Below are 25,575 nucleotides of genomic sequence, written 5' to 3'. Positions count from 1 at the left end.
GCTCCATCCCTCCATCACTTCTGCTGACCTGCTCTAGACATTCTTTAGCTCTACTATGTATTCCTTCTTGTGCAGACACCAGAACTGAACACAAGATGCAGATGCTTTATTGTTTTGTACAGTAACATGTTTAAGTGTAGCATGTTTTCAATACCCTTCCTAATGATACACAAGGTTTTATTGCCTTTTTTTGGTCAGCTACTGCACTTGGAGCTAATGATTTCAGAGCAAAGTGATTCAGCCTTCCTCCCACAGTTGGAACTGGAGAAAGTGCAAGTGTTAAGTGGTTAAGGAGGTATTGCTCAGTATATTTTTCCCCTACATGCATTACATCATGTCTGTCTGTGTTGAAGTGTATCTGCTGTCTTTTAGTGACTTGCTTCATGTTGTGAGATCCTTCTGGATTTTTTTTCCCCATTGGTGTGGCTTTTGTCTACCCGTAAGTGCTCAATATCACCTGCAGACTCAAAGATTTCACTTATCCATTTTGTGACACTGAATAAAACCAATTTTGGGGGACCATACTCCAGACTCTTCTCTATCCATACCTCTCTTCCCATAGGCAAAAGGTTTGTACAGAACTTGTGTAGATACTGGGAATAAATTCTTCATCTGAGTTGCTCAGATACCGCATGTTCTGTAACTCACTGTGTAATGAGATTGATCCCACCTGCCCCGAGTAATGATTGAGTAGTTTCTTTTGCTCCTCTTAACCTCCTTGAATGTAGCTTCCACCAGAACTTTTTCATTTAACACCTTACTGTTCAGCATGGCTGTCTATAAAATTTGGCTACTGGTGGCTACTTTGTGGACATGCTCAGTGATGTGGTGTAAATTAATTTAGTTTCCAGGTGCATGCTCTTTTAGTTCAGGGCAGAGTTCAGCTGAGATGAAGGAAAATACGTGTGGATTACTCTCAGCATCTTAATCAGAATTTGGATTTTTTTTCAATTTCGATAACTGGTATTTAAGAACTCTAAGAGCGAGAGGAGAAATTGTGATTGGAAACTGTTGAAAGACTTTTTGTAGATACTGTAAGGAGACCGAACATTGCTTTTGTCTTTAAATTACAGTGGGTGGGAAGCAAAAGGCAGGTATAAACAGAAGATTGGGGGCAGTGAGAAGTATTCAACAGTTAATTAGCTACTGATTTGTCAATTTATTGTCAGTTATAGAAGCAAATATAAACTGAGCGTGTTCCTGAGGTAGGGGACAAATTAGCTGACACTGACACTTGTATTGCTGTAAGAGCTTTAAACACACATGAGCATAATGTTATTTGAGGTATGTCAGATAAGGTGTTGATCACACTCTAAATGAGCCTAGTACATATTTTGTCAACCAAACATATAATCTGAAAAAAAGTTGGTGTTCTGTGCAGTACTTCAGTTGGTCCTCTAATTTTTCCTTGCCTTAATTTTGTGTTTCTTTTGTGTTTCAGAGGCAGCAGCTTGCATTAAAACTAACACAGAAGTTCTCAAAAAATATAATGTAGGCTGTGCACGTTTCACGAGGAGGGTCTCATAGTAATTCATTCTTGACTGTTTGCTAGTTAACCTTTTCAGCAGACATAAATGAAAGCATTAAATCATTACTGCTGATATTCGCAGTTGAAGCAAAGATTTAAACAAAGATAATAAAGGGCTACAGTGCAACGTGGATCTCCTATGAAGTAGGGTTGTAAACAAAAGATGCATGGTTTTGTACACTAAATTTCTTCTGTTCTGGCCAAAGCACAAAAAAATGCTGGCAAGTTTTGTGGATGGAGGGTCTGTCCTATAATTGTCCCACCCCATTTCTCCCCATGGTAACAGATAAAAATTTACAGTTAATGGTGGATATTCAGCTGCTGCTGTGCCTAAGGCAAATGCAATAAATATGTCAACAGGGGAAAAAACTCCGTCTAAGTAAGCAAATGGTATTTTTAGTGCTGTTGTGATTGACTTACGGTGTCAGCTATTGGTGTTTGCAAATCGGGGAAGCTACTAAAAGCAAAGATAGTTTGAGTGTTCAAAGACTTGTAAGGATGATCAAAGGTTTAGAAAAATGGGCCTTTATAGTGAGCCACCTCTGCCTCATTCTACATAAGATTTGATTGAGTCACTCTTTAAAATTGCCCTAAAATTGCCTTAATGGGTAATGATATAATAAGGGCTGTTAACATTCAGCTCTGCAGACTGCTAAATTAGAAGTAGGTTAGATTTAGGTTAGAAATAAGGGATGCATTTTTAATGACGAAGGAAAAAAATACATGTGGAACAATCTAATTGGTGGTTTATGTAATCTTTTAATAATATTGTAAAACTTTTTAACAGTTTTTTCCTTAGCAGGTGTGCTGTCAGAATGAATTCATTGCATCTCCAAGGTCTTTGCTTGATAGATTAGATGATCATGGATAAATCTCTGAATTTCTCAACAAACATTATTTTACACGGCAGTTTTTTTTTTTTGAAAGGTGACTTGTGTTTTCTGCTTAACTATTTGCTCCTTAAAAAAAAGAAAAATATTTTGACATCGACAATGAGATCTCAACTTCATTAAAGATTAGAGGGACACCCAGATGCCTTTTTAGCCTGCCAGAGAATAATAGGAAGGGAGACATCCAGGATGCTGAATCCAGCCTCTGGGATGACATCCTTCAGCATCAGTCACGCAAAGGCTAAAAGCTGAATATGTGTGTGTATTCCTAAATTATTTTGGTACCAGTAGATATATAGGAAAATTGTATTTCACGTTGCCTCTCTGATATTCCTTGTTCAGTTGGAAGATTGTTGAATGACATGTGCTACTCGGCTTCCTGGAGACTTGTGGGCTGTGGTTCCTCGTGTGCTGCGAGCCTTTACTCTTCGCTGGAATGAGAGATCGGTTCCTGAACTGAATATCTGCATTCATTTCAAGGGAATACTGTTAGGTTAGAGTCAGTCAGTTCCCGCTACAGGAGAACAGGATTAAATTTCTTGTGGTCTGCTGCTTACCACAGCTCTGGAAAGAGATCAGTACTGCAGATGGGGTGAGAGTCTGAGCCTCTGTAGTTGTCCATGGAGCCATATTCTCATTTTACCTTGAGGTAGGAACATGAAGCTCACAACATACTCCTGTTTTTGATGATTAGATGTTGCTCTTGGAAAGATGTTAAAGTTGTGGCTCTGTTTCCAAGAAAACATTTGAGGAAACTCTGCAATGCAAAATGTATAGTTTCATAAAAACAAATACGGCATTAGAGATATCTGGCAGTCAAAGCATCCATAAATCATAGAAAAAACTATGTCGGGATCCACAAAGCCTATTTGAGGACTGTACTGCCCCAAACCATCTCAATGAGTATGGAAGTAATAGTAGTATTCTTTAAAATACTGTCTTTTTTTGTTCCTTGGTGAATTCATGTAGGTAATTGATTTATTTGGCAGGTTTTTTTTTTTTGGCTAAGGAACTTTCTTATTTTGTAGCACATCTAATGTCATTACAGCTTCTTTCCTGTTCTGTTATTGTCATCTGCGTGTGGTATTACAGAAACCTTGGTTGGAAAGGATCTCTTGAGGCCATCTGCTCCATCCTCCCAGTATCTATTTGGGATAAAACCATTTTTTTCCCTTGAGAAGTGGTTAACTTTTACAAAGTATGTAAAAGTTCGTAAAGAATATGGTCCAAAAATTATTTTTCTTTCTGCCTATTCAAAACAGCAGTTTGCTTCCTACCTAATAGCACGGTAAGATATGTAAGAACATAAATGCAGAACATGACTGATTCCTTGAAAGTATCAGTAGGAGTAGAAGCGTGTGAAATCTGATTAATTTTTAATTTCACTTTGAAGAACTACTTTGGAGCAGACAGGTGATGTAGGGTTGGTTCATGTCATACGGCTGTAAGTGTCATTTTTGTGACAGCATTCACATGTGTTCAGGAAACCAATTGTAGGAGAAAAAGTCCAGACTGCCATTGTGTGAGGGAATCCTTACCAAAGGGACAGCTCCCCCAGATGCTCTCAAGTCTCTGTTTACAGTCATAAACCAGATTAGGAGCCTGGTTTTTGGGTTTTTTGCTTTTTGTTTCCTCTTCAAATCTCAGCATTAAATGACTTGCAGAGAACTGAATGCTATTATGTGCTTCAAAAAAGGAAAGGTTTTGCACAGAAAAGAAGGCAAGTTTGTAAATGTGATCTGAAATGAGGAGTAGCTACCTAAATGTGTAGTCTCAGTTTACTTCTCAGTGAATGATGTTTCTAAAAAGTTGCCAGAATCCACTAATCTTTTTTTCAGTGTTAGATGTTAAATGAAAAACCATATTTGGAGAACAAAGCCGAGAAGTTTCAAGGCAGAAAAGATCAGAGAGTGTTGGGGAGACAGGATAAACCCAAGGGTAGGAAATACCATCAAAGCTCCTGATGTGACTCTGCAGCTAATACAAATACATGGTGGTGGTGAACATTCACTTAACATTGTGGTGTCTGGATGCACAAACACACGCACACACACACACGGAATTGATACTTTTATCATCGGAATTGTGGCAGCGTTTGCTTCACTTAACGCTGTTATGAGTTGATATTTCTGTAGTGGCTGGTGTTTGCCAGAATTAAGATGCATTAGCCTGTAGAGGACCTTGTGCTTAATGGAAGTCTTTGAATAATATGATCCAAGTAACTTGCTAAGTGCTTTTATACAGTTTTGAGTAGACTGATATGACCTTCGGGCTTCAATTTCTTTTGTCCTACTTGTTTTCAAATCTAGTGTGTGTCAATCGTAGAAAACAGTCTCTCTTACACTAAATTGTATTAGAAGAACATGTACTTGCAGGAAGCTGTTCAGTATTCTGGTCCCAGAGGTGTAGCATCTCTGCAGTTAATGCACTTATGGAACTAATTTGCAGTGGAACATGGAAGTAAGAAATCATTACAGTGTTTGACTTAAATATAGTAACAGTGCTGATGATGTAGGTAACCCATTTGGTTAAGGGGTAAGTAAGGGGATCTGTGTGAATGCTGGGGCCTGTGCGGGGAGAGATCACAGCGGAAACAGTGGCTCAGGTGTTGGGGTCAAACACTAGAATACCATCAGATCTGTCTTAAGTTAAAAATATGTGTGTGTCTTAGCTGCAGAGCTCTCCCTGGAGGTGTTTGAAATTGCACGGCTCAGTTCCTGGAATGTAAATTAATGTTTTCTGGCTATCTGTGTGTATATGATAACCATCAGAAAAATACGTTCTGTTTACTGTTATTTTCTTGAAATCTGTTGTGTAGTTACACTTAACCAAATAGTTTGCTTCAAGTGTAATAAATGCTGTATTAAAACTTTTCCAGGACATCGAGAATTAGAAGAAATTTTTAATGCAGCTTGTAATTTTTTGTAGCAACTTAAATTTTTCAGGGTTCTTTAATTTTAAGTGTAAATAGAACTTAGAGATTAGTTTCCATCACTGTAGAAAAATTGAAATCACATGTGGTATTTTCTGCACTGCGTTTTTTAGTTTTTTTTTTTCTTGTGTGGCTATTTGTTTGTATTGTATGTATGGTTGTATTTATATGCCTAGTGACAAGCAGGAATTTTTTTTGCAACTTTTTTTATAAAGTGCACAGGAACTATCAAACATACGTAAACAGGCAAAAAGATGTAAAAATTCTTTTGATTTATTTAAGTTTCCAAATTAATTGTCACTGCAATGTATTTTTTCTGCCGGAAGAAAGCTCCACTCCGTATGCGCTGATCTGGATTCTGTGCAGAAGCTGTTGCAGGAGGTGACTTGAGGCTTTTCCTTCCTGCAGTTTATGCAGCCTCTTCCTGTCTGGTTTTCTCCTGTCTCAGGGCATTTCTTCCTACATAAGCTGTTCTTTCTCACAGGCAGACAGCATGAGGACCGTCTTTTAAATGTACCTTAGTAACTTTTTAAACATTGTCTGTTCTGTCAGATCACAGCATGCAGTGTTTTCTTTGCTGGGGTGTCCTATTGCTATTTTCATTTTGCATTTTAAGTGTTAGATTTAATGTGCTGTTTCACTGTCTCCTCAGAGAGTACCACAGATCAATTTTGAAATTCCTAGTCAGCTGCCTTTAAGTTTCAGGTGTAATTCTCTTTGGTACTGAAGCTTTATCATGTTTTATAGCCACAAACATGGGTTATAAAGGAAAGCAAATGTGATGTTAAAAATCTGCTGGTGAGAGCAGGGCGAATAAGTTTATTAAGCCTTGTTATTTCTTCTAATACATAGCAAAGTAGTAGCCATCTGCCCTGATAATAAATGAATCTGTTCCGGTTGCCACACCTATGGTTAAAGTTCCGTTTCTATGTGGATTTTGTACCTAGTACAACAATTTTATTACTCAACACTGCTGTCTCCTTTTAACCAGGTAACCATGCAAACCTTTTTCTTAGGTTCGGTGCAGTTTCTTACTCATTTGTTTTACTAGTTCCCCTTTCTCATCTCCCCTGTAGCTGTATTTTTCAGCTTTCCTTAACCCCTTGATGTGTGTCCCCAGTCCTCATCCTTACAGCATTTGAGTAATTCTTGCTTCCTTGTTCTTTGTGGGTTCTAGTTTCTGTTCGAAACTCCGATCAGCACGTGATATCCCAGTTACAATTGTGTGTGCTGAGATGACAAGTAGATGTATGAAAAGCAGGTAGAAGAAATATAATGAGTTATAGTTTATATAATTACCTGTTTATGAAAATTTAATGTATATGCATTTGTACCCATCTTTCTTTAGGGTATAAATTTTAATATGGTCTATTTAGACTGTGAGATGGTAATTCTTGTAAAGCGGATTGCAGCTCAAGACCGCCTTGGCATTTGCTATAAAAATGTTCAGCAACCGTGTCTCTGTGACAGAAATCAGTCTCCTTTCTTTCAATATTATTTCTTGTGTTCCATACTTATCCATTTGTAAGCTTGGCTACCTTTTCTCTAAAGGTTTAAGGATAAAGAAAACATACAATAATGTCCTCTTCATATGCAAAGGCTAACCCTGACGCTTTCAGCTCCGAAATTACGTAGGTGATAATGGTGAAATCCGAATGTAACACTTAATTTGTGCATAGTGACCTGTGTTCTGCTGTAGTAATTACACTCATTGCCTAGCAGTGTAATCTTTGTCCTTCAGTTAGGTGGGCAAAACGTAATCTTGTTAATGAACAGGGTGAGACAAGGAAAATGCTTTTCATTTGCATGTGGCATGCCTAGCAGCTAGTAAATTGCTTCAGATAATGTGCTTTATTAAACAAGTACAGCCTTGCAGAAAAATGATTAGACCAATGCAATTTTAGGGCTATTTATCCTTCTCTTTCTAAATTTATTTCTTTATTGTTACAGATATTTCAAGACTTCCCTTGCCAGCAGGTAAGTTCTCTTCTTTCATTTATGTCTTGATGTGACAGCAGGCAGCTTTTAAGGGCTTGCTTGTGATGTAGTCATGCTTTTATATAATCAGAATATCGGTTCTTACTGGCACTGTCATGGTACTTAGTCATGTGGGGATCTGAGGTCAAAACAAAACCTGTTGAGGTACAGATTTTTTTACATTTTAATGGTGTATTTTGACAAGGGGAGGAGGCAACAGATATAAATATATGCAGTCGTTAAATATGCGTGTGATATAGCTAATGCTGAAAACGACTCAGCACAGCGTGTGATACAGCTGTCAGAAGGACAGATTAGCAGCAGCCCCAGATAGTATTAGTGGTGAATCAGAGGGACAATGTTGCAAGGAAACGTGGATGGGTTGTTTATGGGTGGAAGGAATCTCCCCAGGTGCTAGTGGGGAAGGTGACAGACACATACGCTTGCCTGGGGTCACAGGTAACTTGTGCCAGAGCTGGAAATATCCCTGTGCTCTGTGGGACCCTGTCTCTCCTATCAGTGGTGTTTAAAAAAAGTAGAACAAACAAACAAACGAAAACCAAACCAAACCACAAAAGAACAAATCCCAACAAAAAAGCCCAAACCCAATAAAAAGCCCAACTGTCCTGGTTCGGCTGGGAAAGGTTTACTTTTTTTCTTCCTAGTAGCTGGCATAATGCTGTGTTCTGGATTTAGTATGAGAATAATGTTGGTAACTCACTGATGGTTTAGTTGTTGCTGAACAGGGTGAACAGTAAGCAAGGACTTTTTCAGCTTCCCATGATCTGCCAGCAAGAAGCTGGGAGGGGACACAGCCAGGACAGCTGACCCCAACTGGCCCAAGGGCTATTCCATACCATATGATGTCTTGCTCAGTATATAAGCTGGGGGAAGTTGGCTGGGGGGGCAGCGATCACTGCTCAGGACAGGCTGGGCATTGCTCAGCGGGTGGTGAGCAGTTGCATTGTACATCGCTTGTTTTGCATATTGTTATTATTATTTATTATTATTGTCATCGTCATCATCCCCTCTTTCTGTCCTCTTAGATTATCTTTATATCAACCTGCAGATTTTACTTTTTCCCTCTCCCCCATCCCACTGGGGAGGGGGAGGAGTGAGCAAATGGCTGTGTGGTTTTTAGCTACTTGCTGAGTTAAAACATAACACCACACCAGCAAGAAAACCCCCTCAAAACCAACCCCCAAACCGCAAAGGCTTGATTTTTAAAACCAGCATTTTTTGTTTGATACATTTGGTCTTGAACCAAATATTAAGCTTTACAGATTCGTTTGTGCCATGGGCTCAAGCTGTGCTGTAGAGCTCAGGATGATGTCTGTTGTTCATCTGTTCATCTATTCACCGTTTGTAATGTGACTTCTAGAATCGTAACCATAGTGCGCTTTTACTCCTGGTTGAGCAAGTTTGGTGTTAGAGGTTTGATATCAGGCCTGCTGCCTTTTGTCCTTACTCTGCGTTGGTGATTTTCCTTATGTATCCATTCTTTTATTTCTTTTAGCTGAGATGTGCTTCCCATCTGTCCACAAAATACCTTTTTACAAATGAGTATCTAAAGTATAGTGGTACTTAGTGAATATGAATCTGCTCCGGAGGCAGTTGCTCTTTCCTGTTTGAATCAACTGGCAATTCCAATTAAAAGCTTGATAGCTGGTATGTTGTAGTCTTTCCACAGGAACTTTAGAGTGGCTGTTCCGGAAAAAAAAAACAGTTCGCTTGAAGCAGTGAAGGGAATACTAAATGTGCAAAAAGTTTGGGTTTGTGTGGGGTTTATTGTGGTGGGTTTTTTTTCATTTAAGGTTTTAAGGAAAGCATCTTAAAAATGATTTTGAGTGCTGAGGGCAGTTGTCAGCACAGCAAGTGCTTATGGAGAATATTGGAAAAATAAATGTCTGGGCTTTAGTTAGGCTGACAGGAAGATAAGGAGTGTTGTAGTTTTTCTGCAGCAGGATGCGTGATGAAACTTCGTCTGAGCTTGCATTTGGGACCTGAAGAGTTTGTCTGATACTGTGAATCTGAGTCACGATGAGATTATTCTTTTCAGTTTGGGTATGTGTGTCTGGGATGTCCTAATCCATACTTTTTAGCTGTGTTACTAAAGTACTGATAAAGGGCAAAAATTTGCCCAGGATTTTGCAATTATAACCTCTTTCCTTGGTAAGGCAAGAGGCCTTTATAGAGGGTAGAAAAGCCGTCCACCACAGCTTGCCTATAGCAGGGATTTGACAGTATTCACAACTAAGGACACCTGTTTTAAAAAACATGCTTAAAATATTGTCAAAAGAGAAGGGTGTGTCAGATGGAGTCCCTTAGAGGTCTGGCTTGTCCTGTGGTATTACAGTATTTTCATTAATGACCATGATGACAGACTTTATGTGCCTGTTCAATCTGCCAGTAACGCCAATACGGAAACAGTTGCGAGCACGTTGGATGATGGGATTAAAACTCAAAAGAAATTTGACAAATGGCAGAAATAGCCAGGACGAAAGATACAGTGTGCATTTGAAAAAAGATGAGGTTCTGCATTCAGATGGGAAGTTTTAGTCATCAGAACTTGTATTTGCAGTAAATAACGATGTTTTCTTATGTTGAGTTTTGGAGAACTCATCTTTTTTTCTGGGTGCTACTTTTAGCAATGAACAATAGATGTCACTAGAAATGCTCTCACTTTTGGCACCTGGTTTTAGTACTCAAATTTGCATCATAATACGGCGGTGGGTTTTGCAGTGTTTGAAGACTCTGCAGTAGGAAGGAGGCTACTTAAAATGGTCTTTATTGTAGTGGCTTGTTTGAGGTTGTATTACATGTAAATTCGTTACAGTCAGTGGTATATCAAGGCCATCCAGAACACAGCCTTTTCATTTTGATTTCATAGCAAAACCTTCATGTAAAGAAGCATTGTTTGTGTGCTGTTGAATGCATTAGTTGATGAGGACATTAGTTAAATCTTCACTTATTATTCTACATTAATCTGTATCACTGCTTTGAAGTCTATGGGTAACGGGTTTTTTACCACCTTGTAATTGAGGCCATGGATATAATCATAGAGAATTTTTGGAATGTGAACTAGTAGGGGCTTGGAGGGCAACATGCTAAAATACTATTGTGTTGAAGCCGGACAGAGAACACAGTATTCCTGGCTATATGTGAAGTTACCTTGGAACACGAGTGTGTTCACAGTATGCCTGGAGGATTGAAAGACCAGTTTCCTTTGGGAAATGCAGTTAAACTGTGTCTGTTGGCACTGTTGGGATTAAAAACAACCCCTCTGGGATTTTGTCACCCTCTGAATTTAAAACAGGTACAGCATCTGTGTGATGTGGGGGACTTCTCTTTAAAGAAGACTTGGTCCTTTGTTCTTGATCCTGTAGTGCAAATAAATTCATGACTAGAATCAAGAAATAGTAAGAAAGCAAAAAGCTACACCAAAGAACTACACTAGATAGATAGAGGAGAATAAAGAGAAATAAAATAAATGAGCATATACTGGTGGTTTTGGTTAAAAATGGAACAAAGCATTCTCCCAGAATGGGATTCTAGGTACGGACATTTGTTCCTGATGAGACTCTCCTTGAGAGAACATCTGGGGAGTGGTGCTTGTCTTGCTGTCCTTGCGTAAGGTATCAAAAAATTAATAGGAAATGAGCATCCTTTGTGTAGCTTAATTCGAGAAATGAGGTATATTTGAAGTCTGTCAGATGCTTTTGTGTGCATTTTTTGATGTATAGTGTACAATTTATGTAAGCACTGTCCACACACAGTCATTGTTACCCTGAAATATTAAATAGTTTTGGAACATAGTTCTAGTTCTAAGTGCTCATATAGTACAAAAAAAGTTGTCACACAATTTAATCTCTGTGTAAAGAAGTTTTGGGTTTTTTCTGAATTAAAAACATAACCTCATTCAGTCTTTGGTTAGTGTGTACGGCCTTGCTTCTTCCATAAGGCCTGCTAGTGATCCATTTAATTAAACCAGATTAATCTCCTGGCACCTTCCACAGAAGCACACTGCCTCAAAACAACCTGCTGCTGCTTTTTTCTCTTACCCACCAGATAAGAGGTGGGGTGTTTAATGCTGTGCTGTATAATCAGATCTTCCTTATCCTAAATCTACACCTGCCTGTGTGATGAACTTACATACAGCAACTTGAAATGCAACAGAGCTTTTCATGCTAGAATTAAAAAAAAAAAAAATCAAAAAAATCAAAACCCACCCAAAAAACAACAACAACAGAAAACCCAACCAACCAAAAAAAAACCCAACCCACCCAAAACAATGGCATGGATATTTTCCGTGATGTTAAAAGATGGAAAACTAAAAATCAGTTGAGGAATTGCCAGGTGAAGTAGCAGTAGCAAGAACTGACAGAATTGAGGATATGCAGAATTCTTAAAATAAATGTTCACACTTATTACAGGGGGTAATAAATTATGCAGCGATTATTCATGCAGCTGAGAACAAACTCAATAACATGAGCACAGAGCTGCTGTTAATGTCTCTGCTTAAAGAGGAAAAAAGTAACCAACGGTGTAGTCAGAAGCAAAAAAAAAAAAAAAAAAAAAAAAAAAGTGGCTTTTTGATTTGTGACTTCAATTTTAAGTAAGAACTACATGCAAGCTGCACTGAGATTGTAAACAGTTCCTCTCCTGTCAAAATGCCTGACGTGGAGCTTAAGGGATTACACAAGGAAACCTGCACTGTCTTTTTTGCTTAAAGTATTATTTTTAGTAATTCCTTGGAAAATCAGGCTTTTTTTTTTCAGGAATCTCTGCAAATTTTATTAAATTTCTGATTTTATCCAACAAGTAACTTAATGTTCATATATTTGTAATGGCTTTGGTTGTAATTTTTTTATTTGCACTTAAATGATGAGGTACTCTTACAAATGAATGAGTATGGAACTGAAAACTTTTCAGTTTGAGATGTTAGTACTATCAGGTTAGAATAGCTGGTTGTGTGCCTCTTAGGGTTCAAAAGATGAGAAGGCTTTTATTCTTTTGATGCAAATGTGCTTTATGACTTTAATTCTTTTCACCATCAGTGAGACATGTGCTATTTCTAGACATCCACATACCATATCACAAAACTTTTATTACTACTTGATGAGATGATTGCCGACAAAACTTGGATATCACTTTGAGGATGTTTCCCTTGCTATGTGTGTTAAGTCTTCCTGTTTTAAAGTTTTGTTGAGTATTTTTAATAATCATCTATACCTCATAAAATGCATTTTCCTATTGTTATATACCTCTGGTACTTGGAGAAGCAATATATTTATCCTTTGTGACCTTTTGAAAGCCTTGCTGAAGTGAAGAGAAACAACATCCCCTCATCCACCACTTTGATTGTAGAAGTCTCTCAGGTTGGCCAGGTGTAATTTCCCTTTCCTATATCCATGCTGACTACTTCTGATCACCTTCTTGTCCTCCTGTGTTTAGGAATGATTTCCAGGGTTATTTGCTCCATCATCTTGTCAGGAGTGGAGGTAAGGCTAACAAGCCTGTTGTTATCCAGACCCTACTTCCTTACCCTTCTTGAAGACAGGAGTTCCATTTGCTTTTTTCCAGCTGTCAGGAACCTTCTCCATTTGCCATGACAGTCTGTAAAATGGTTTATAATTAAGAAACTCGCCCTGGCTACAGACCGTTGTTTTTGTGGGAGTATGTACAGGGATAGAGGAAAAAGGAGGACATGTGGTAGAAGGAAAGAAGTTTCAATATAGAGTATTGAGAGCAGGATAAAAAAAAAAAAATCAGGAATATTGGGGATGATGTGGCACCCATACTGCTTTAGTCTGTTTTGATACTCAAAGGAGGTGAAATTTGATATATTTATCACTTAATGGGGTTATGACATGATTGCATGAGGAAGTAGGGAGTAGTAGTTGATGACATGAAAGGTCCTTTGAGTCCTATGTCTGATGTTCCTATAAATGTTAACAAGCTGGGTTAATAGTCTGAGTTCAAACAAATGAACAACAAAAAAAAAGCAGCAGTTCAGCAGATTCCTCTGTTTCCTGCCTGTAGTTCTGGCTCCCGAGGTTTTGGGGACACACACACACCGCTGTGAGGATTGTTCTTGCTTACTCCTATGCAGTCACCTCCAAGTGGAAGAATTCGAGTAGTCAAGGGTGCATCATACACAAGTCATACCACTTGAATGTATTTAAAGTATGTAAGATTTTTTTTCTTCTTTGTTCTATTTTATTGCTATTTTAGGACAATTTGGAAATTTTTATCTGCTTCCTTAGAAATTAGTATTACAAATTATTTCTTTAGGAGTTTTGCAGTTTGGAGGGATAAGGATGGTCTTTGAAAAATATTAAATTTCTTTTTGCAAGAGACAGAAAAAGGTGTGGGTGAGAGCCAGTGCTGCTCCACTCTGTATCACTTGAAATATCCTGATTCCAGTTACGTGGTTTGGTTTTGAATTAAGTCATCTTCACATTTTCTCTGTTTTTTTAGAGAGTGTACTTTATTTTATCCCCAGTTTGTCAAGTTTGTTTTAGAAATGCTAAGATTGTATATATTCTCTCACTGAGACTGATGGACAAGAAACTTAAGCTTCAATATCATAAGGGTACCTGTTGACACTCCTCAGCCAGGTTTTCCAGAAAGGAGTTTGTTACTATTCCATTTGAGAGGTGGGTAATTAATATCTCACATATTTAGGGGTGCAGGGAAGGGGGATCGTCCAACGCTTTATTTTGAACATACTAAGAGTTGGCGTTCTTTAAACATAAAAAAAAAAAAAAGCAATCTTTTGACAGAGCTTTTGAGCAGAATCTAAAAGAAAACCGTTAAAATTCTTTGGGTGTTTTCTTTGGCAAAAAACCCCACCTAGGACAGAAGCTATTGAATTTTATGGATTTTTGTCTGTAGTTAATATCAGAGGAATTGCAGAAGGACTTAGAACTCCGTACTACATGCTGTCAATAAATAAATAACATGTGGTAATGTTTTGCTTAGAACAAGATGCTTATTTGCTATGAGGTATTTACTTGTTTTGGAGTCGAAGGAATACAGACTGAAGACGGTTATTTGTGGGGTTTGTGCCATAAAATTTTCTCTTTCATTCTGTTGAAACAACACGGGTGTCTAGGACCTGGCAGTTCAAGTTCATCTGAGGCAGTCCGTAAGTGCTCTCCTGTGACCGAAGTGAAGAAAGTTCATTCCACACTGTACACCCACGTGTACGTTCTCGCTGGCAAACTGGCTGGCAACAGTAATGCAGAAAAAGCTGAAGGGCCATAGATGAGGGTTATTTAGGTGGTGTAGTTAATCTAGATCTAAAGTAGAGTTTTGTCTGGACTCTGCCAAGGTTACAGAAATGTGACATTGCTCATGTTTCTGCAGGAGAAACTTAATTCCTGGCTGTGGGGAGTAGCTGTGTAATGAATGTTGTTGCACTTCTCTCAAGTGGAGGTTGCTGCTGGTGTGCAGAAGAGAGGTGGACCGGTGCACTCATTTCAACGGGTACCTTTGTAGAGACCTGACCGAGCGTCCCTATTCTAGCTCAATATAGCAAACCCTGCTGGAATGAGACATCCTTTTTAGCAGGGCCTGTTGCGATAGGACAAGGGCTAATGGTTTTAAACTGAAAGAGGGTAGATTTAGACTAGATCTAAGGAAGAAATTCTTTACAATGAGGGTGGTGAAACACTGGAAAGGGTTGCCCATAGAGGTGGTAGATGCCCCATCCCTGGAAACATTCAAGGTCAGGTTGGACAGGGCTTTGAGCAACCTGATCTGATGAAGGATGACCCTGCTCATGGCAAGGAGTTGGGCTAGATGACCTTTAAAGGTCCCTTCCAACCCAAACTATTCTGTGATTCTATGATCCTGATAATAGCAGAGTACTCAAAACTGTTGTCTGTTTTTTACTTAACTGTGTGCAGACAGTGAATTCATTTCCATTGCTGTAGTCAAGCATCAGCTGGAGAGGGTTGCCTTTACGTTGCAAGACTGGCTGTAGTTGCTTTAAGGAGTGTGCGCCTGCTCAGTTACCTAGGGACACTGTGTGGTTGCAAATTTTAGAACTTTTTGAGGGTATTTGGTAAAGGGAACTTAGAGGATTTTTTTTTTTTTTAAGGTAGGGTTTTTCTTACTTTATAAAAGTTTTTGTGGTAGGCAAGGTAGGGGGTGAGTATCTGCTAAGAGGACTGGAGAATTCACCTATCTTCTCTTACCGAAGGAAAAAAAAAATCCAAGAGCAGAGCCAGCCTCGCAAATGAAGGACATCGGGACATTGTGAACGAAAGATTCTGTTGCTTCTTTACAACACAAAACCTTCAGTGGCAGTCACTGAAGGTACCTTGTTCTGGTGCAGAATTACTGAAGGAAAACACTCTGAAGACATGCATGATTACGGTACATAAATATGTGTTCTTTACTCTGTCCTGACCAATGTCCTGCTGATGCCCATGATGCTCACTCTGTTTTTATAAGACAACCTCACAGAAAGTATGGTTTCTGCTAATTTCTGTAACCCCTTCAACTCTTGCAGTTCTTTCAACGTAGATGCATAATACAAATAACAGCTTTCTGTGCGAGTTTCTGTTAAATCCACACACCACATTGGTCTCCTATCCAGTTATATTCTCATCCCATATTATAGTGTCCTACTGCAGAAGCAACCTAAATAAGTAATAAGTACTGAGCCTTGATAAGTTTTTCAAGATGTTACCTCTTTTTTTTTTGTTCTTTGGTTGGTTTGTTTTGTTTCTCCCTGTTGATAAAACACAAAGGAAAGGAAAGTTTTCACCATCCCTCCATTTTGTCAAAAATTTAATACTTCCACGGTAGGTTTTTATGAGACCTGAAGCTTTCTTGGAAGAGTGCATTAGAGATGCTTGCTATAGTATCTGAGCATGTTAGTCCCTAAGGTTTTCATAGCAGCAACTATGAAGTAAAGGAAGGGTTGGAATGACAGTGTTAGTGAGCAAAGATTCTGAAAATCAAGCTGAATCTTGTGTAGTTGGTTTATATAAAATGTTAGTTATTAGTGTGTGTTTTTTGTTCCGTGAGCCCTGGTTGGGAGTGGCTTGGGATCTTCTCCCAAAATACACATAAGCTTGTTTGAAGTCGAACATCACGGGCTACAGTGAACCAAGAGAAAAAACACTGCATGGCTGAACTTTTATCAAAAACTGTGTTATAAGTTACGCCTAAAATGACCATAAATAAAAGATTCTAAGAGCTTTCCTTGAGTCTATTTTTACATCCTTGTCAGCTCTTAGTGTATAGCTCCACTGCTCTGCTTGTGTAGTTACCTAATAACTCTATATTTGTGCAAGATTTTGTTTGCTCAGTAGAAGACTGAAAAAAGGAAGTCGTAAGAAAAATTGTAGATATGGTACCTATGACTTCTTCCCCTTTTTTTTTTTTTTTTTCCCCAGAAGGTGAAGAACATATTTAAGAAAATCTGGAGGAAGTCTGTCCTTCTTACCCCAAGGCAGAATTGACTAGACTTAAGTCATTCCTTGAAGATACTTAACCTATTAAGATGGCAGTTTCACAGCTCCTTCTGCAATTCAAAAATTTTTACTATGCTTTTGTTTCGGGGTATCTGAACTTCTTTGCCACCGGTTTAAGTTTACTACACTTTGTTCTCCATGTCTTTGTGGCAGGATAAGGCTTATAGTTTTCCTGTGTTTATGTGTTCACTGATTTTTGTCTGAATCTCTTGTTCTCTCAAAAGCTTTAATGCAGTGTCTTGGTTGAAATGCATCAGATGGGACTGTGGAGACCAGTACCCCATGTTTTTTGGAAGTGGTGCTCGACAGCTCAGTACCACAAAAGAGATGAGCTCTTGGCCCTGTCAGATGCTGTTATGTGCCAACATTGTTGTTCCTGGGATATTTGGTAATGTAGGTCATTCAGGCTGCTATCAGAAAGGGTTTTTTTAATGTTCTGTCTACCACTGCAAGACATTGGATATTTATTTAATATCTCTTCTGGATCAGAAGAAGGGCTGTGCCCCAAATGACAGATGTATCAGTTGGTCTTGTAGATTTTGGTGTTGCCTAGTTTAATTTTTACAGGAGCATTCTTGAACATGTCTTCAGCTTCACCAAACCACTGCCGTTCATGCTTAAGTTGTCCTCAAGCCAGTGGATGAAGTTTAGTACACTTAAATCTCAGCTGAACTTGGAGCTACAGAGAAGAGGTATTTTTCTGCTCATAAATTTATGTATTATAAAAGGATGCAGACTGGGGATATTTGCTGTCTTTGAAATACTGAGTGCTGTTTCATCTAGTTTCACAGCTGGTTAGCTAACCTAACGTGAGCTTTATTTGCTGGCGAGCTCCTGGAAGTCTTTTTAAAACTAAGCAACATGTGCTTGTGTTTTCTGAGTGCTTTGATACCACTCTGCATGCATTTTTGTAGGTAAACATAACTTGCACAACAGAACTGTGCTGACAACAAGCTGTCTTGTGTAATTGGAGGAATTAATGAGGCTATTTAAGGTGGTGGATTTTGCATCAGATAAAAGGTTTTGTGTTACCTGAAGATGACATTTGATTCCCCATAACGGAGCATAAAATGACTGCCTGAGGAGCTGTTCCTTGAAAGTTTATTGCTCTTCTCATCAAGCAGCGATATAGGTGAAACCTCTTGTAAAGTGAACATCCCTTATTGATATAAAATTGGGAGAGGGATTGATTAAAGCGAATAGGAGTTGAATTTTCTGTGGTTTAGAGGCTGAGCTTACACCTGGACTCTCCTAGAGGTTCTCTTAAACATCAAACTCTATTTGTTGGAATTTTTCATGTAACAGTTTTGAATCCAAATTCTGGTAATTGAAGAAGGATAGGGGGATTTGTGTCTAACAATATTTTCTTGTTTTTTAAATACACTAGTCTTTGCTTGATAGGTTAGGCACAGAATTTGCTTGGTTAATAAAGCAGCCTTAACATTTGTATTATAAAACTTTAAAAAGAGATGTTATGTAAAAATTAATCTTTTAATTTTCTGTTTTCTTATGCTTGAAGGGTGTCAACACTGGCTTCCAGTTTTTTTCTGTAACACTGGAACTTTAAAGTTATATAGCTATTTGTCTTGGCCTACAAGCATTTATTTATACATAGGGGATTTATGCTATGCTCATCCTTCACTAAGAAATACAATGTTAACTGTTCCACCAGTGTATTTTTAAATATAAATCGAATAATGTTGCATTATTTTGAGCTCATAGTTTATTTCTTACTCCATTTGTAATTGCATTTAATGGTTTGGAAGTCTGAGGAATTGCAAATGTTATATTTGTGTTTTATGTAACACTGGGAGTCTTTGAAAATTACATGCTTTTCTCTGAAGTGCAGTGATACACCAATCAGGTGCAACTCTTAGTTGTAAACATCGTTGTAGCATAAAGTTTTTTGGTAAGCTGTTGTTCTAACTTCGTATTTAGCATATGGAGGAAAAGCAGTAAAAGGGAGACATGTCCAGACTACACCATTTCTGGTAAATTAATTGGATGGAACCTCTGTGGCTGCACAGCTTTCTTGATTTCTTACTTTCTTTTGTGTAACAGGTTTATTAGATGAGAGAAAGCAGCCCACATATGAACAGACACTGAAGAGACTTACTGACCCATAAGCAACTTCATTTTCCTATATCCCTCTTAGAAGATGTGACTAATTATTTCTAGGTTACCCTTAAATTAATGAAGAGGGGTCTTAAGAAGCATCTGTAAGGTCAACTGATCCACTCATGGATCCCTTCCACAGAGCAAAAGTAATCCTCAGAACAGCATCAAAGGTTGGGGTCCTCCCCCTTCAGATGCCTTCTACTGTGTCTACCTCATAAATAGAAGGTTTTCCCCATAAACAGAGGAAGCTTTATAAGGTCAGGAGAGTTTCTGGTGACCATTTTCGGATAGCTTTGTCTCGCTCCTTCTCCTGTCACCCTTCCTCTTTCTCCCCTTCGGAGAAGGTTGAAGAGAAGCAGTGCAAACTGATAAGCACAGTGAGCTTGTCACAGAGCAAAATTATCAGACTTTATTTTGCAGTAAAACACGGAGCTGGATGTGTAGGGTGTACTTTTTCTTCTCTTAGTTTTCCAGGACTCCACAAAGCAGACTTTTGCTTTAAGCACTGTTGAATAGTGAAGGAGTTTCTCAATAATGTCTTGAGGATAGCAACAGTTTTATCTGGTGGTTTTGGTTTTTTTGTAAATAGCCTAGAACATGAAGAGACAGAAGATCGGAATCAGTGCCCTAAGGAGGGAGTAATTTTAAACCATTCTCGGCATTTGTGGCCAGCAGGTTGAAGGAGGTGATTCTGCCCCTCTACTCTGCTCTGGTGAGACCTCACCTGGAGGCCTGCCTCCAGCTTTGGAGCCCTCAGCACAAGAAGGACATGAAACTGTTGGAACGGGTCCAGAGGAGGCATACAAAAATGATCTGAGGGCTGGAGCCCCTCTCCTAGGAGGACAGGGTGAGAGAGATGGGCTTGTTCGGCTTGGAGAAGAGAAGGCTGCGGGGAGACCTGATTGTGGCCTTTCAATACCTAAAGGGGGCCTATAGGAAAGATGGGGACAATCTTTCTAGTAGGGCCAGCTGTGACAGCACAAGGGGTAATGGTTTTAAACTAAACCAGGGTAGGCTTAGACTGGATATAAGGAAGAAATTCTTTACACTGAGGGTGGTGAAACACTGGAACGGGTTGCCCAGAGAGGTAGCGGAGGCCCCATCCCTGGAAACCTTCAAGGCCAGGTTGGATGGGGCTCTGAGCAACCTGATCTGGTTAGCGGTGTCCCTGCTCCCTGCAGGGGGATTGGACTAGATGACCTCTAGGGATCCCTTCCAACCCAAAACATTCTATGATTCTGTGATTCATGGTGCTGACTTTAACTTCTCTACAGTAAGCGTTCAAAAAGTAAATGGGAGGAAGTGGGAGACTATGAGCGGGTTAGTCCACCCACAAGAAAATCTGCTACAACTTTCATGCTTGAAAATTGATACAGCCCATATGGGTTTAAAAAATGGCTAGGCTTTATTTCTGGAATAATAATAAGGTTAACTTTAGTGGTCCTTCAAACATCTGTTGTCTTAACAGCATGGGCTGGGAGGCTGCATGCTGTCTGCTCTGCTGCCTGACATCAGAGGATCCTTTGGGAACAGGAAACTTCCTGCTCTCTCCCAACATCCTGCTCCATTTCCCTTCCCAACCTCACTACAACCAATAGGTTGAGATTTGAATATAAAAGCAGTGAATTCTGTCAACTACCAAGTTAAAATGTAGTTCAGAGGGTAGTAAGACTTAATTTGGTGACTGTGGCCCAGAAGGTGAGAGCGTTTTGCTTCAGGAATACTCCAGATGTGTCTACTAATAAAGCTCACCAAATGGAGGAGGATAACAGTAATCAGTATTGGATTGAATTTATGCTGGAAGAATGTTTTATATTCTAGAATGAGTTTAGTTTGGGATATTGGCATCTTCTGGTCAGTTGAAGCACCATAGTGTGAATCTTGAGGTGTATTTTCTTCTCTTCCTCGCTATCAACTGCCCCAGCTTTGAAGCTAGGAAGTGTGAGCTTCACTGTGTCGTACTTGTTTAAATCTTAAGCATTCTCGGAGCAAGAAATCTTAAAGCAGGTTCCACTAGAAGTTCAAAATGAAGACTAAATACACAAATCCAAATTTTTCATTTAATTGATGGGACCCCCCCCCCCCCCAAAAAAAAAAGTGCTTAGCTTTACAGGCAATGGATCTTACTTGTAGTTTGCCTTTTTTATTTTTTGTTTTTAATTCTCTAAGGTTTATTTCCTAAGTCCTCATAACCTTTTTTCCTTCAGGAGAAAAAATGGCCTAATCTAGTATAGAGCATGGAATTAGAGTTTGTCCATATTGCAGAGAGTCAAATGAATTCATGGAGCTGATGTTGCTTTTCAGTTGCGCTGAATTATTTTATTGGAGGGACTGGGCTTGCATTTTAACACTCAAAGTAAAATGGCATTTGTCTTTCAGTTGTATCTGTCAGAATGCTCATAGTTAAATAAGCAAGAACATCTCTGGTGGCAGTATAATGATGGCTGAACTTCTTAGCCTTCAGAGATCCTTTGAGTTCATGATACCTGCCATCCTTGTTCTCTGTTTTGTCCTTTGGCAAAGGGTGTTCAGGAGAGGGCTGTGTGCTAGAGGAGGTGTGGATGGAGGGGCAAGGATGATAGATGTAGAAACCAGGTAATCTAAGGTAGATTTCCAAGACGGCCTTAGCAAACTTGAGCTTAGTGTACAGTAGGCCTCAGGAGCCATAATTCTAGATTTGATGTCATGGTGATACGCTGTTTTTCAATAGTTCCTGTGAACAAAGGAGGTGGTTTTTTGACTCTGGCTAAAGGGAAACTTAGGGCAGATAATCTTTTCCACTCTAAGTATTGCACACACAAAATAATTACTGTAATTTAAAAAAAAAAAAAGCAACCCATAAGGAACAAGCTTGAGAAAATGAAGATTAATGAAGATTACAGTGCAGTTTCAATGTCTGGAGAGCCTCTTTGCAGAATTCTGGATACAAACATGGAAAAGCAAATTAATTAGGATGCAGAAGATTGTCACATGAGCAATAAATGTGTTTTAAATTTTAGAACAGTCGTCAGGCACGCTTAGCTTTACAGGCTGTTCTGCAATTGTCTCAGTGTAAAGCATTTGTGGCTTTACAAAAAAAAATCCACCACTTTTTTTGAGGGTAAACTTGGTTTGGGAGCTCTAATTTTTTATTAGCAAAATGAATGCAACGAGGAAATGTTATTCTCCTATGTCTTACATTGATATGCAGATCTTATTTCAATAAATGTGCTTGTTCTTCAGCATCTAGCAACTACCAGAGGGTAAACAGTAGCCCATGAAGTGGCTAAGAATACGAGTGATCAAGTCTGAAATAATAATAATGATGATAATATGATTGCTCTGCTCTAGGTTGTAGCTCTTTATCATAACAAGTGCATGGTCTGCTCTCTTCTCTCTGTTGGAAGGAGATCTCTATTGCTGATAAGTTCATCTGGTAGCTGAGATGTTGCAGAAGAGGAACTGAGAAACCTTTATTCCGCTGTCAAATACTGCTTTGATACAGATCTGTCTGCTTTCTTCACCAAGTTTCTGAATACTGAGTTTAGTTTGGTTTCTCAGGGTGAAACTCAGGCAAGTATTGTGTTCAGCTGTGTCCTGTTCCCCCTCCCAACAGTGCTCCAACTTGCCAGCCAGTTTGATCAAAATTTGGTGAATAGAGATATTAACTGATGTGAAAATAATTGGTTGCATAGTGGCGAGATCCTAATGATGCCATTCACTGAAACTGTAGTTAGCTCTCTGCTGATTAGATATCCGAGACGCCCTGCAGGAGCTCAGTCTTTAGGCATAATGCTAGAGAAAGCCAAGCTTTGCCACTTCATCTGATAGGCATTTTTGATCTTTATTTTTGTTTGGATAAGCTTGAGTGGAAAAAAACCTATACAACCTTTTTTGTGCCTCCCAGTTGTACAAAACTGTTGTTTAACCCTTTATTCTACAAGGTTTTGTGATTTTTGCAGTCAAACTTCACTAGGAGAGAGGATCAGCCCTGCAGGCAAAATGAAAATAAAAACTACATGCCTTGATACAGTTCAAAAGCTTCTAAGTCTTTTTTCTCTTTTTTTTTTTTCTTTTTTTCCCCTTGCTTTCGAAAAGCTGATGCTGATATTCAGTAGTTTTTAAAACCAGGCTGAAAATGAGCAACCAAAGTCATGGTCACAGTCTTGACTTGAATTTCCTTGGTGGCAAAATGCCATTCCTTAACTGAGGACCTTGGCCTGTCCGTTATTACTGGGGTAGTCCGTTTTTTTTTTTTTTTTTTTTTTCCTGATTAGAATGTATATTTTAGGATAAATGGCCAGTGCTTCTGCATGTTCTTAGTATAAACTGATGCGTTCGTTTTCTAAATAAGTATTTTTTTTCTGAATTTTCTTTGATAGCTGTTAGCATCATTGCTTACATAGTGAGTACTATGCAGATACTATCAGTGTATGTTAGCATACGCATCTTACCCAACAAGAACAAATGTTCCTGTTCCACAGTCCTAATTCCTGGCAGATGTTCCTTACCTCAGTAAATGCTATAATCTGATTGGCATTAGTTAAAACAGATTATTTTACAGAAATGGTACTCAGATACCTACTTGATGAGCAGTATTTATAAAATGTAATTATTTATAAATGGTATTAAGTATACTGGAGAAATATTTAAGTTTTCCAGATTTTTGGTTTTTTACATTGTGCCTTGCCTTCTGCTCTGTCCATGCCCCCTTCTCCCCCACCCAACTGAAAGTTTGGGGGTTCTGCCTTTCTCCAGAACACAAATTTTATACTTTTGACTCTTTTTATACAGAAAAACTGATCATGTGATTGGAAAGAAGAGAATGAACATACATCTGCTGACTACTTATGATAACAAATAAATTACATAATTTAAAAAAAAAAAAATCTTAGTATTAAGTAAGTGCTTGCCTTATTTTGAAAAATACGTACCCTGAGTGTAAAATACTGGATAACTTCTAAAATGGAATAAAAAAGTTCTCACACTAGGTAATACTTCGGTTTTACCTTCATTTTGTAGCCTAATATTACAACAAGACGGTATGTCCTTGAGGAGAATGATTCTAGTACTGGTGTCATCAATAAGGATAGCGGTAACGAGCGGACAGTATCTCTTGACACTGGGATTGATAATCTGTGTTAGTCTCATCTGTTAAAAGTATAAAGAAAAATGTGAGCCCACATATTCTGTTTAGTAAAATTCTCCTTGGTAATGCACTTTACCAGTTGATATTTAAAGGGTTTTGTTTTCATGAATAAAAGTTAATTTGGGCCCTACCAGTTTTACCCCTTGAGATTTTTAGCTAATACTCTACAAAACACTTTATGGAAGAAACGTGAGCTTTTTAGATTTTTACACCCTAAAGCACAGCCCAAACCAATTTAGGGAAAACTAAAGAAGTATCTGCAGCTTTCTGTTCCGTAAGGAAATAAGACTGACTTGCTCAAGGTCATCACGGAAGCCCGTGGCGGAGCTGGGTGTGTAAAAGCGGTTTCCCTTGCGCCTGCAGGCTCCAGCTTGAAGCAGAAAGACACCTCTCCTGTGTCCCTGCCTATTCTGTAGACACACACATGCAATAATTTGTGTTCTAAATATTGCTGCAATGTTTTGCTTGATTATTGAAGGTAAATATAATCGACCTTGTCGCTGGAAGTATTTGGCTGGCTGTGTGGCACTTGGAGGCTTTGAAAACTTTATGGGGGGGGGGGGGAGGAAGGCATCCAGGCATGTCTTTGGTTCCCTTTGGCTTTCTTCAGCCCCAGAAAAAGCTTTGTGCCTGGGCAGTGATGCAGAACATCTGATGGGCCTGGTTGTGGCCTAATCTCTCTCTCTTTTTTTTTTTTTTCTTTTCCCCTGAATATTTTTTCTCCTTTAAACATAGAAGAAAGGAATACGTTAAACAAAACAAAAAAGCAACTGTATTTATCAAAACTTTTTTGACAGACACCATTGCAGTTCTGTGTAGCCAGTGTACTGAGAAATGAAGATGGCAATATAGTAAAGAATGGTAATTAAGCATATGCTGTAGACGAGCGCGTGCTGCTACAAGTAGGCAGATAGGTTAAGTTGAAGGCTGCTAGCTTTAGATTAATTCCCTTTTGGTTATAGTCTTGGATAAGCCTTCTGCCTTACTGCTGAGGGCTGGGAGTGAGAAAAGATTACCGCGGAATATATAAAGAGGTTTAATGATCTGTGGGTGGGTCCTGTTCCTCTTGGTTTTTAATATGTATTCTAACTGAATCAGTTGTTTATAATTTTTGTGAAACCTTTTGCTAGGAGTGAAAGGAATATTTTCATTATTTCTGTATACACCTGCTGCCTGAATATGTGTTTATAAACATATGCTTTTGCAATGTTTATGCTCACATTTTTAAAGGAAAAAAAAAAATGTTGCAAGTAGTTTCGATGTTATGTGCTGTGAAGTTAAGAAGAAACAAACACCAGGCAGTGTGGGGTGTGTGTAGGCTTGTGGTGACCTTTGCCTGGAAGTATATCAAGAAGCCCTGGGTTGAGAGGAGAGCTGGACGCGGCTCCCAGTAACTCCTGGTGTGGGCTGTGATATTTCCTCTTTATTTAAGGCAAAGGAACGCTACCAGAGTTCTTCCATCGTAGCTGTGAAGTCGAGCGGGTGGTGATGTAGGGTCTAAGCCCAATTCC

At 38.8% G+C, this 25,575-nt stretch overlaps 1 protein-coding gene across 1 annotated transcript in view; it reads left to right on the top strand.

Annotated features, from left to right (window-relative positions):
* Window positions 1-25,575, top strand: part of PTK2 (protein tyrosine kinase 2) — a 233,240-nt gene that overhangs the window by 36,409 nt on the left and 171,256 nt on the right. Inside the window, exon 3 of the mRNA XM_035888979.1 lies at window positions 7,301-7,327. The gene's annotated coding sequence lies outside the window, so the exon portion shown is untranslated. The remainder of the gene's footprint in view (window positions 1-7,300; window positions 7,328-25,575) is intronic.

The sequence above is a fragment of the Egretta garzetta genome, unplaced genomic scaffold, assembly GCF_000687185.1.
Source record: "Egretta garzetta isolate BGI_Z169 unplaced genomic scaffold, ASM68718v1 scaffold441, whole genome shotgun sequence".
NCBI lineage: Eukaryota > Metazoa > Chordata > Aves > Pelecaniformes > Ardeidae > Egretta > Egretta garzetta.
This window is presented reverse-complemented; position numbering and strand designations above follow the sequence as displayed.